This window comes from Chrysoperla carnea, assembly GCF_905475395.1.
Source record: "Chrysoperla carnea chromosome X unlocalized genomic scaffold, inChrCarn1.1 SUPER_X_unloc_152, whole genome shotgun sequence".
In the NCBI taxonomy this organism is placed as follows: domain Eukaryota; kingdom Metazoa; phylum Arthropoda; class Insecta; order Neuroptera; family Chrysopidae; genus Chrysoperla; species Chrysoperla carnea.
The window spans coordinates 12,566-24,972 of NW_025408103.1; the positions used below are offsets into that span (position 1 = coordinate 12,566).

The following is a 12,407-nucleotide window of genomic DNA, read 5'->3' on the forward strand; positions in this document are numbered from 1 at the left end:
TTTATATTCATTTGAAATATTAAAAAAACTTCTCGCTTTAAAGTAACCATGATATGAGTTATAAATGCAATAAAATTTTATACAAAAAATAATATTTATTTGTTGATGAATAATATAAAAGGTTTACATTTCTAAATAACATATATTTATATATGGTGTGTAAAAAAAAAGAAAAGAAGAAAAATAATTTATATTTTTAATATAAAAAGGCAACCGCACACAGTGTTCCCAAGCGGTCACCCATCCAAGTACTGACTGTGCCCAATGTTGCTTAACTTCGGTGATCGGACGAGAACCGGTGTTTTCAACGTGGTATGGCTGTTGCCAGTAATAAATGAAAATTTTTACAAATATATATTTTTCATAAATATCATTAATATTAAAGTATATTATTAAAATTTTCAATGAAGTAATCAATTTAAATATATACTTATTTATTATACCATATATTTTAAATAAAAATGCAACCGCACACAGTATTCTCAAGTGGCCACCCATCCGTGGTACTGACTGTGGCAAATGTTTCTAAACTATTATTTTATAAAATATTTATACAAAAAATAATTTACTCTTATCAAATATTAATTTGTGGCCTGTATTAAGGCCTATGTTATTTTCATTTTTTAGCAAAAATAATGAAATATTTCAATATATTATTAAAGTAACAGATCATTTCTTTTTTGGTGCTGCTTTTTTAATTTTTGTAGGAGATGATTTGGCAACAGAAGCTTTCTTAGCTTTTGGTGCTTTCGGTTTACGAGCAGGGCTACTTTTGGCAGCGGATTTTGTACTTTTTGCTGGTTTTGCTTTAACTGGTGCTTTTTTTGATGCCGCTGATGATTTTGCAGTAACTTTTTTAGCAGCAGTTGATGATGATGGAGTCGCTTTTTTTGCTTTAGGCTTTTTGGCTGCCAATGATGTAGTTGTGGCTTTCTTTTCTTTTGGTGCCCGTTTACTTTTAGCACTCTTTGCTGAACCTTTTGCTCCACTTTCTTTTTTGGATACTTTTGATTTAGCTGAAGAATTAGATGAAGCGGAAGCAGCCAATTTGAATGAACCAGATGCACCTTTACCTTTAGTTTGTACCAAGGCTCCCTCAGTTACAGCAGCTTTTAAATATTTTTTAATAAATGGTGAAATTTTATCAGAATCCACTTTATAATTTGCAGCTAAATATTTTTTAATTGCTTGTAATGATGAACCACCACGTTCTTTTAAATTTTTAATTGCGTTAACAACCATTTCTGATGTACGTGGATGTGTTGGTTTTGAATGTTGTTTTGTACGTTTAGCACCAGAAGCTGTTGCTTTTTTTGTTGGTGTTGTAGAAGCAGCAGTAACCGCAGTTGCTGCAACAGCTGTAGAATTTTCTTCGGCCATATTTTTTACTTTATAAAAATAATGTATTTATTATAAATATTTAAATGATAAAATATAATAATTCTATCAAATAAAAAATAAAGGTTTTCAATTATATCATTATTCACAATAATATAAGTCCCTATGTAAGTCAAAGTACCATGTAGAAAACACATAAAAATTAAATAGTATTTCTAATTTACTGTCGTATTAAACATGATTTATTTTTTCAATTTCTATAATATATAAAATAATAAATTATAAATTTAATAATAATATTTATTTTATAAATTAAAATATATTTAATTTTTTTATTAACAATTATTAATAAACATAGTTTAATATTAATTATTTCAATCATACAAAACAATAATATTTTTAAGGTAAACTTAAAAAGTATATATTTTTATTTTTTATTTAATATCGATTTATTATAAATTATTAGTATATAAATAATTAAAAAATTTAATATATAAATATATATATTATAGTATAAGATTTCATTTTTAGAAAAACTTTTTTTGTCAATAATGAAAACGTATTATTATGAAATGTGTTAATCGAACATTGACAAAATATATTTCATTAGAAAATACTTTTATTTATGCATTAATATCAATAATTAACTATTAAATTAATTTTTTCATAATTATATAAAGAAATTTTATACTGATATAAGTATTTATATATTATAATATTTATTTTAAATATAAAAAAATTTATGACAAAATATATTATTAGAGTATTTGTTGAGATTAATATAAGATTATTTTAAATAAGAATTAATTTATATAATTATTAAAATATTATTAATTTTATGTTATGTAATTTTAATAAAAATAAATAATAATAATAAATATAAAAATTTTTTAACAATTTAAATTTTATATGATCTAAATAATTTTGTTAAGTACGATATGAGAAATCATTGTAAGCTTCGTTAAGAAACTTTGTAATATAAAATAATAATAATAATATTAAATATATAAATAAATAAAATAAATTTGATACATATTTTTGGTTCATTCTGTGTATAAATCAAAGGATACCGAATAATTGGTAACGGATGCGATATATTATAGTATCGAGTATTAAAACATAATATATAAATTTATCTTGTTATTCAAATTTTTTGTTACTTAACTTATGTATTTAGAAAATTTATAATATTATTTATATAATTGACATAAAATCTTATAAATTGAAATTTTATTAATATGTATCAAAAGAAGAGAGTAACGTATTGATATAATATCAAAGGATACTGATTATTTAAATAACGAATACGTCATATATTGTTTGTGTAACAAAGTTCACTTGGCCATCTAGTTGAAAATAACATTTTCAATAGAAAGTTTATATGCTTTTTTTTTTCTTTAATTATTAAAAAAATAAATTGAAATTTAATTCAATCAAATTTTATAATAATTTTTAAAAAATTTTTCCTTTTAAAAAATATTTTGTGATGTTGTGATAATATGTATTAATACAAGTGCATCCTGATACTTTTATCTCTAGTAAAGGTATGAGTATCATGAACAGTTTTGTTATCTAATGATATTATTTTGATAATATTTTGTGTATATTCTTATAATATTTTGTCTAAATATCATCATAATACAATATTATTTTGATAATATTTTATGAATATTCTTATAATATGTTACCTAAATGTCATCATAATATGATGAATTATTTCCATAATAACATATAAAAAAGAAAAAAAAAAAAAAGAATCATTAATTTATAATTATTTAAATTGATTCTTTAAAAAAATATTATAATATATTATTTATAAAAATAATTTTTACTCTTATTTTAAATAAATTTGTGGCCTTTTATTAAAAGGCCTATGATCGATGTATTATTATTATAAAAATTAATGCAATGTTTTTAATTTATGCTTTCTTTTCAGTTTTCTTTGGTAATAACACTGCTTGAATGTTTGGTAATACACCACCTTGAGCAATTGTTACACCAGATAATAATTTATTTAATTCTTCATCATTACGAATTGCCAATTGTAAATGACGTGGAATGATACGTGTTTTTTTGTTATCACGGGCAGCATTACCAGCTAACTCGAGAACTTCTGCAGCCAAATATTCCATAACAGCAGCCAAATATACTGGGGCACCAGCACCTACTCGTTCAGCATAATTTCCTTTTCGTAATAATCTGTGAATTCTTCCAACAGGAAATTGTAATCCTGCTCGGCTTGATCTTGACTTTGCCTTTCCCTTTACTTTACCACCTTTACCTCGTCCAGACATAGCGAATAAATTTATTTAATTAATATTTTTTTTTGTAAATATAATCACACAGATGTGTACGTTACGGGGATTGTAACATAAATGTTTAAAATGTTATTTGGGTATTTTAATTTATAATATTTATAAAATATAAAACTTTAAAAATAAACCAATCACCTTATAGTATTATTTTCAGCCAATCAGAGAGTAGTATTCATTTTTATTGTTATATCCATCTTCGCGTATATAATACGCTAGTTGTATACACGACACGCTCATACATATACTGACTGGTGTTCTGTAACTATCTGTGTATATTAATTGTTTGTAACAATGCCACCAAAAACAAGTGGAAAAGCAGCAAAAAAAGCTGGCAAAGCTCAAAAAAATATATCAAAGAGTGATAAGAAAAAGAAGAGGAAGCGCAAGGAATCATATGCAATTTACATTTACAAAGTATTAAAACAAGTGCATCCTGATACTGGTATCTCTAGTAAAGCTATGAGTATCATGAACAGTTTTGTTAATGATATTTTTGAACGTATTGCTGCTGAAGCATCACGTTTAGCACATTATAATAAACGTTCAACAATCACAAGTCGGGAAATTCAAACCGCAGTTCGATTATTATTACCTGGTGAATTGGCAAAGCACGCTGTTAGTGAAGGTACTAAAGCTGTTACAAAATATACAAGTTCAAAATAAATAAATCGAAAATATTATTTAATTGATAACATAAAAATACATCAACATATAAAAACGGCTCTCTTTTTAAGAGAGCCATCAAATTTTTTAAATAAGAGTAAATTATTTTTATATATACAAAAAAATTAAATAAACAATTATTAATATCATATTTAATATAAAATTTTATATATTAATAGCTTGAATATATCTATTATTAGTATATCAATATTATTAATTTTAAATATAATAAAGGATATCGCGGAATATATATCGTAAATCAGTGTAATGCAAATGCATTACATTACCTTTATTATTTTCATTTTACATTTACTACTTGTTTATGTACGCTTATAATTATTAGAAAAATATTTTTAATAATTTTAAAAAATAAATGAAATAATAAAAATTTAATAATAAATTATTTATTGAAAGTATAAAAAATGGTATAGCAAAATCTTTATTTTCTTTGATTAAGGCGAAATGTTTTATTAGTTATAAATTCGATAATCTCCTATCGATACTTGTTACTCTTAACTTGTATATATAAAAAATATAATAGTATATTAATTTATAATAAAATTTTTTCAAAAATTCAATAAGTTATTGTAAAATAAAATAGATAATATACAAATTATAATTTATTATTGCAGATATATTACAATAAAAAAAAAAAATAAAAATATTTGGTAATGTATGTTATAAACAAAATAATTTGTTGTAAACAAATTATATAATATGTTATATTTATTAACAAATTTATTTACTCTTATATAAATAAAATTAGTGGCTTCCCAAAAAGGAAAGCCTGTTTAAATTTATCGGATGTATTAAATATTCTTTAATAAATTTACTAAATATTTTAAGTAAATTATTATATTTTCTTAACCTCCAAAACCATACAAAGTACGACCTTGTCGTTTTAATGCATATACAACATCCATAGCTGTAACTGTTTTACGTTTTGCGTGTTCAGTATATGTAACAGCATCCCGAATAACATTTTCAAGGAATACTTTAAGTACACCACGTGTTTCTTCATAAATTAAACCAGAGATACGTTTTACTCCACCTCGTCGTGCTAAACGACGAATTGCAGGTTTTGTAATACCTTGGATATTATCACGCAAAACTTTTCTATGACGTTTTGCACCCCCTTTTCCAAGACCCTTTCCACCTTTTCCTCTGCCAGTCATTTTAATAAAAAATTATTTACAATATTTTAACGAACGGATAACACGTGTGTTAACCTCACAAGTATTGTAATGTATGTGAGCGCCGGTACAATTGTGCCTTTTTATATAAAGCATTAAAGATTTTTTAAGCCACGCCTATACAATTTGATTAGTCCATACTCTGATAGCTATCCAATAGGATATGACAACAAAAATTTTGAAATTTCATATAAATATAAATACAACACATTTATTTCGCATTTAAACATTTGACTTTGTAGTATCAAATTGTCGAATATAATTTTTAAAATTGTGTGTTTTTTTGTAAAAACATTATTATTTGAAAATGGCTAGAACCAAGCAAACTGCACGTAAATCAACTGGTGGTAAAGCACCAAGAAAACAATTAGCAACGAAAGCTGCACGTAAAAGTGCACCAGCAACTGGTGGAGTAAAAAAACCACACAGATATCGTCCTGGTACAGTAGCTTTACGAGAAATTCGTCGTTATCAAAAAAGTACTGAATTGTTAATTCGTAAATTACCATTCCAACGTTTAGTACGTGAAATTGCACAAGATTTTAAAACCGATTTACGTTTTCAAAGTTCAGCTGTTATGGCATTACAAGAAGCTAGTGAAGCCTATTTAGTAGGTTTATTTGAAGATACCAATTTATGCGCAATTCATGCAAAGCGTGTTACAATTATGCCTAAGGATATACAATTGGCAAGACGTATTCGTGGAGAACGTGCATAAGCGTTTTAAATGACAATTTAAAAAAAAAAAAACAAATAAGAAATATTTTCGGTCCTATATATAGGACCAACATATATTATTAAATAAGAGTATATTATTTTTATTAAAAAATATATATATATATATATATATATATATATATATATATATATATATATATATATATAAATATAAATTATTGAAATAAAATTAAACATTATTAAAATTTTGTTATAATTATAAGCGATTGCTATTTCTAAAAATAAATAAATTTCATAAAATTTATATTATTTTATATTCATTTGAAATATTAAAAAAACTTCTCGCTTTAAAGTAACCATGATATGAGTTATAAATGCAATAAAATTTTATACAAAAAATAATATTTATTTGTTGATGAATAATATAAAAGGTTTACATTTCTAAATAACATATATTTATATATGGTGTGTAAAAAAAAAGAAAAGAAGAAAAATAATTTATATTTTTAATATAAAAAGGCAACCGCACACAGTGTTCCCAAGCGGTCACCCATCCAAGTACTGACTGTGCCCAATGTTGCTTAACTTCGGTGATCGGACGAGAACCGGTGTTTTCAACGTGGTATGGCTGTTGCCAGTAATAAATGAAAATTTTTACAAATATATATTTTTCATAAATATCATTAATATTAAAGTATATTATTAAAATTTTCAATGAAGTAATCAATTTAAATATATACTTATTTATTATACCATATATTTTAAATAAAAATGCAACCGCACACAGTATTCTCAAGTGGCCACCCATCCGTGGTACTGACTGTGGCAAATGTTTCTAAACTATTATTTTATAAAATATTTATACAAAAAATAATTTACTCTTATCAAATATTAATTTGTGGCCTGTATTAAGGCCTATGTTATTTTCATTTTTTAGCAAAAATAATGAAATATTTCAATATATTATTAAAGTAACAGATCATTTCTTTTTTGGTGCTGCTTTTTTAATTTTTGTAGGAGATGATTTGGCAACAGAAGCTTTCTTAGCTTTTGGTGCTTTCGGTTTACGAGCAGGGCTACTTTTGGCAGCGGATTTTGTACTTTTTGCTGGTTTTGCTTTAACTGGTGCTTTTTTTGATGCCGCTGATGATTTTGCAGTAACTTTTTTAGCAGCAGTTGATGATGATGGAGTCGCTTTTTTTGCTTTAGGCTTTTTGGCTGCCAATGATGTAGTTGTGGCTTTCTTTTCTTTTGGTGCCCGTTTACTTTTAGCACTCTTTGCTGAACCTTTTGCTCCACTTTCTTTTTTGGATACTTTTGATTTAGCTGAAGAATTAGATGAAGCGGAAGCAGCCAATTTGAATGAACCAGATGCACCTTTACCTTTAGTTTGTACCAAGGCTCCCTCAGTTACAGCAGCTTTTAAATATTTTTTAATAAATGGTGAAATTTTATCAGAATCCACTTTATAATTTGCAGCTAAATATTTTTTAATTGCTTGTAATGATGAACCACCACGTTCTTTTAAATTTTTAATTGCGTTAACAACCATTTCTGATGTACGTGGATGTGTTGGTTTTGAATGTTGTTTTGTACGTTTAGCACCAGAAGCTGTTGCTTTTTTTGTTGGTGTTGTAGAAGCAGCAGTAACCGCAGTTGCTGCAACAGCTGTAGAATTTTCTTCGGCCATATTTTTTACTTTATAAAAATAATGTATTTATTATAAATATTTAAATGATAAAATATAATAATTCTATCAAATAAAAAATAAAGGTTTTCAATTATATCATTATTCACAATAATATAAGTCCCTATGTAAGTCAAAGTACCATGTAGAAAACACATAAAAATTAAATAGTATTTCTAATTTACTGTCGTAGTAAACATGATTTATTTTTTCAATTTCTATAATATATAAAATAATAAATTATAAATTTAATAATAATATTTATTTTATAAATTAAAATATATTTAATTTTTTTATTAACAATTATTAATAAACATAGTTTAATATTAATTATTTCAATCATACAAAACAATAATATTTTTAAGGTAAACTTAAAAAGTATATATTTTTATTTTTTATTTAATATCGATTTATTATAAATTATTAGTATATAAATAATTAAAAAATTTAATATATAAATATATATATTATAGTATAAGATTTCATTTTTAGAAAAACTTTTTTTGTCAATAATGAAAACGTATTATTATGAAATGTGTTAATCGAACATTGACAAAATATATTTCATTAGAAAATACTTTTATTTATGCATTAATATCAATAATTAACTATTAAATTAATTTTTTCATAATTATATAAAGAAATTTTATACTGATATAAGTATTTATATATTATAATATTTATTTTAAATATAAAAAAATTTATGACAAAATATATTATTAGAGTATTTGTTGAGATTAATATAAGATTATTTTAAATAAGAATTAATTTATATAATTATTAAAATATTATTAATTTTATGTTATGTAATTTTAATAAAAATAAATAATAATAATAAATATAAAAATTTTTTAACAATTTAAATTTTATATGATCTAAATAATTTTGTTAAGTACGATATGAGAAATCATTGTAAGCTTCGTTAAGAAACTTTGTAATATAAAATAATAATAATAATATTAAATATATAAATAAATAAAATAAATTTGATACATATTTTTGGTTCATTCTGTGTATAAATCAAAGGATACCGAATAATTGGTAACGGATGCGATATATTATAGTATCGAGTATTAAAACATAATATATAAATTTATCTTGTTATTCAAATTTTTTGTTACTTAACTTATGTATTTAGAAAATTTATAATATTATTTATATAATTGACATAAAATCTTATAAATTGAAATTTTATTAATATGTATCAAAAGAAGAGAGTAACGTATTGATATAATATCAAAGGATACTGATTATTTAAATAACGAATACGTCATATATTGTTTGTGTAACAAAGTTCACTTGGCCATCTAGTTGAAAATAACATTTTCAATAGAAAGTTTATATGCTTTTTTTTTTCTTTAATTATTAAAAAAATAAATTGAAATTTAATTCAATCAAATTTTATAATAATTTTTAAAAAATTTTTCCTTTTAAAAAATATTTTGTGATGTTGTGATAATATGTATTAATACAAGTGCATCCTGATACTTTTATCTCTAGTAAAGGTATGAGTATCATGAACAGTTTTGTTATCTAATGATATTATTTTGATAATATTTTGTGTATATTCTTATAATATTTTGTCTAAATATCATCATAATACAATATTATTTTGATAATATTTTATGAATATTCTTATAATATGTTACCTAAATGTCATCATAATATGATGAATTATTTCCATAATAACATATAAAAAAGAAAAAAAAAAAAAGAATCATTAATTTATAATTATTTAAATTGATTCTTTAAAAAAATATTATAATATATTATTTATAAAAATAATTTTTACTCTTATTTTAAATAAATTTGTGGCCTTTTATTAAAAGGCCTATGATCGATGTATTATTATTATAAAAATTAATGCAATGTTTTTAATTTATGCTTTCTTTTCAGTTTTCTTTGGTAATAACACTGCTTGAATGTTTGGTAATACACCACCTTGAGCAATTGTTACACCAGATAATAATTTATTTAATTCTTCATCATTACGAATTGCCAATTGTAAATGACGTGGAATGATACGTGTTTTTTTGTTATCACGGGCAGCATTACCAGCTAACTCGAGAACTTCTGCAGCCAAATATTCCATAACAGCAGCCAAATATACTGGGGCACCAGCACCTACTCGTTCAGCATAATTTCCTTTTCGTAATAATCTGTGAATTCTTCCAACAGGAAATTGTAATCCTGCTCGGCTTGATCTTGACTTTGCCTTTCCCTTTACTTTACCACCTTTACCTCGTCCAGACATAGCGAATAAATTTATTTAATTAATATTTTTTTTTGTAAATATAATCACACAGATGTGTACGTTACGGGGATTGTAACATAAATGTTTAAAATGTTATTTGGGTATTTTAATTTATAATATTTATAAAATATAAACTTTAAAAATAAACCAATCACCTTATAGTATTATTTTCAGCCAATCAGAGAGTAGTATTCATTTTTATTGTTATATCCATCTTCGCGTATATAATACGCTAGTTGTATACACGACACGCTCATACATATACTGACTGGTGTTCTGTAACTATCTGTGTATATTAATTGTTTGTAACAATGCCACCAAAAACAAGTGGAAAAGCAGCAAAAAAAGCTGGCAAAGCTCAAAAAAATATATCAAAGAGTGATAAGAAAAAGAAGAGGAAGCGCAAGGAATCATATGCAATTTACATTTACAAAGTATTAAAACAAGTGCATCCTGATACTGGTATCTCTAGTAAAGCTATGAGTATCATGAACAGTTTTGTTAATGATATTTTTGAACGTATTGCTGCTGAAGCATCACGTTTAGCACATTATAATAAACGTTCAACAATCACAAGTCGGGAAATTCAAACCGCAGTTCGATTATTATTACCTGGTGAATTGGCAAAGCACGCTGTTAGTGAAGGTACTAAAGCTGTTACAAAATATACAAGTTCAAAATAAATAAATCGAAAATATTATTTAATTGATAACATAAAAATACATCAACATATAAAAACGGCTCTCTTTTTAAGAGAGCCATCAAATTTTTTAAATAAGAGTAAATTATTTTTATATATACAAAAAAATTAAATAAACAATTATTAATATCATATTTAATATAAAATTTTATATATTAATAGCTTGAATATATCTATTATTAGTATATCAATATTATTAATTTTAAATATAATAAAGGATATCGCGGAATATATATCGTAAATCAGTGTAATGCAAATGCATTACATTACCTTTATTATTTTCATTTTACATTTACTACTTGTTTATGTACGCTTATAATTATTAGAAAAAATATTTTTAATAATTTTAAAAAATAAATGAAATAATAAAAATTTAATAATAAATTATTTATTGAAAGTATAAAAAATGGTATAGCAAAATCTTTATTTTCTTTGATTAAGGCGAAATGTTTTATTAGTTATAAATTCGATAATCTCCTATCGATACTTGTTACTCTTAACTTGTATATATAAAAAATATAATAGTATATTAATTTATAATAAAATTTTTTCAAAAATTCAATAAGTTATTGTAAAATAAAATAGATAATATACAAATTATAATTTATTATTGCAGATATATTACAATAAAAAAAAAAAATAAAAATATTTGGTAATGTATGTTATAAACAAAATAATTTGTTGTAAACAAATTATATAATATGTTATATTTATTAACAAATTTATTTACTCTTATATAAATAAAATTAGTGGCTTCCCAAAAAGGAAAGCCTGTTTAAATTTATCGGATGTATTAAATATTCTTTAATAAATTTACTAAATATTTTAAGTAAATTATTATATTTTCTTAACCTCCAAAACCATACAAAGTACGACCTTGTCGTTTTAATGCATATACAACATCCATAGCTGTAACTGTTTTACGTTTTGCGTGTTCAGTATATGTAACAGCATCCCGAATAACATTTTCAAGGAATACTTTAAGTACACCACGTGTTTCTTCATAAATTAAACCAGAGATACGTTTTACTCCACCTCGTCGTGCTAAACGACGAATTGCAGGTTTTGTAATACCTTGGATATTATCACGCAAAACTTTTCTATGACGTTTTGCACCCCCCTTTTCCAAGACCCTTTCCACCTTTTCCTCTGCCAGTCATTTTAATAAAAAATTATTTACAATATTTTAACGAACGGATAACACGTGTGTTAACCTCACAAGTATTGTAATGTATGTGAGCGCCGGTACAATTGTGCCTTTTTATATAAAGCATTAAAGATTTTTTAAGCCACGCCTATACAATTTGATTAGTCCATACTCTGATAGCTATCCAATAGGATATGACAACAAAAATTTTGAAATTTCATATAAATATAAATACAACACATTTATTTCGCATTTAAACATTTGACTTTGTAGTATCAAATTGTCGAATATAATTTTTAAAATTGTGTGTTTTTTTGTAAAAACATTATTATTTGAAAATGGCTAGAACCAAGCAAACTGCACGTAAATCAACTGGTGGTAAAGCACCAAGAAAACAATTAGCAACGAAAGCTGCACGTAAAAGTGCACCAG

General features: G+C 24.0%; 2 non-coding genes across 2 annotated transcripts; both read right to left on the reverse strand.

Annotated features, from left to right (window-relative positions):
* Positions 1–207: 207 nt before the first annotated feature.
* Positions 208–326, reverse strand: LOC123303887. Its single transcript, XR_006535960.1, has one exon. It is a non-coding gene; the product is annotated as a 5S ribosomal RNA (ribosomal RNA).
* Positions 327–6,704: 6,378 nt separating this feature from the next.
* LOC123303888 lies at positions 6,705–6,823 on the reverse strand. The gene has a single exon (XR_006535961.1). It is a non-coding gene; the product is annotated as a 5S ribosomal RNA (ribosomal RNA).
* Positions 6,824–12,407: the final 5,584 nt, after the last annotated feature.